Source organism: Nicotiana tabacum, chromosome 8 (assembly GCF_000715075.1).
Source record: "Nicotiana tabacum cultivar K326 chromosome 8, ASM71507v2, whole genome shotgun sequence".
Taxonomy (NCBI): domain Eukaryota; kingdom Viridiplantae; phylum Streptophyta; class Magnoliopsida; order Solanales; family Solanaceae; genus Nicotiana; species Nicotiana tabacum.
The window spans coordinates 21767253-21768773 of record NC_134087.1 but is presented as its reverse complement, the minus strand read 5'-3'; the positions used below and the strand labels follow the sequence as shown (position 1 = coordinate 21768773).

The following is a 1521-nucleotide window of genomic DNA, read 5'->3' as shown; positions in this document are numbered from 1 at the left end:
GCCAATGCCAACAAATAGAATCCTTAGGGATTATGCTGGACCTGATCGCTTCAACTGTGAATCTAGTGTCAGGAATCCCCCAGTGGCAGCCAACAACTTTGAAATCAGGACCTTCCTGATTTGGACAATTCAACAATCTTGTATCTTCATTGGTGATACAAGTGAAGACCCACATTGTTGTTTAATTGATTTTCTAGAACTTGTAGAAACTGCTAAGTTTAATGGAGTACCTCCTGAAGCTATCAAGTTAAGGCTATTTTCTTTTTCTTTAAAAGGAGATGTCAAGACTTAGTTGCGAAGTTTGCCTCAAGGGTCCATTATGACATGGGACCAGATGACTCAAAAGTTTTTAAACAAATATTTTTTCCCTGCTAAAACAACAAGGTTAAGACAAGACATATCTAATTTCTTGTAGACTGACACTGAGTCAGTTTATCAAGCTTAGGGAAGATTAAAAGCAATGTTAAGTAAATGCCCACATCATGACATTCCTGAACATATGCAATTGTAAATTTTCTATCACGGGCTAAAACCCTCTACTAGAAATGTGATAGATGCAGCTGCAGGAGGTTCTGTAATGGGAAAAACCATAGAGGAAGCATTGCAACTATTGAATGAAATTTCTGAGAACGCTATCCAATGGCCATCTGAGCGTGTAGTCATTAAAAAGGCTGCTACGGTAAATCAGGTTGATACTCTAAATACACTAACGCAGCAGATTGTTTATTTGGCACAAAAGTTTGAATCATTTTAGGTGAATACACAACAATCAAATCAATCTGAGGATTGTGACATGTGCGAAGGAAACCACCATAACCATGAATGTCAAGCAACCAATCAAACGGATGAACAGGTTAATGTCTTCGGTTACAAGCCATATCTTTTTGAGAGTCCAATGGCACAAAAGCATCTAGGATTTCTATGGAGTAACCCAAATGGTGCAAAAACTCTCAAAGCTTCCAGAAATAACAGGTACAAGGTCCGACGGGATACCAGAGTCAAAATCATGGGCAACCGAGTTACAGACATTATCAGCAAGCAGGATCATATCAACAAGCGGGATCATACCAGCAGAGGCCCCAACAAGCTCATCCAAGTCTTGATGACCTTTTGTACAAGTATATTAAGTTCACTGATGAAAAGATGGAAAGCCAAAATTCATCCTTCAAAAATCTGGAAATTCAGTTAAGCCAATTGGCAGCTCTTGTGTCAGAAAATATTCAGGGTCCCTTACCAAGCAATACAGAGAAAAATCCAAAGGAGAGCGTTAAGGCCATCACTTTACGGTCAGGTAAGGAACTAGATGAACCTTATACAGACAGACAAGAAAAGAATGAGACAGAACAACAGGTAAACAAAGGTAAGAATTTTGAAAAACCATCTGAACCATCTAAGGGGAAAGAAATAAAGAATAAGGGAGAATTTTTTTTTTTTTTGAAAAAATGGCTGCCCCACCTGTGACAATTCCTTTTCCACAAAAAATGAAATGAGAAAAACTTGATGGTCAATTTGCAAAATTTT

General features: G+C 38.1%; 1 non-coding gene across 1 annotated transcript; it reads right to left on the bottom strand.

Moving 5' to 3' along the window:
• Positions 1 to 382: 382 nt before the first annotated feature.
• On the bottom strand, positions 383 to 489 carry LOC142163635 (small nucleolar RNA R71). The gene has a single exon (XR_012694581.1). It is a non-coding gene; the product is annotated as a small nucleolar RNA R71 (small nucleolar RNA).
• Between the last annotated feature and the right edge of the window lie 1032 nt (positions 490 to 1521).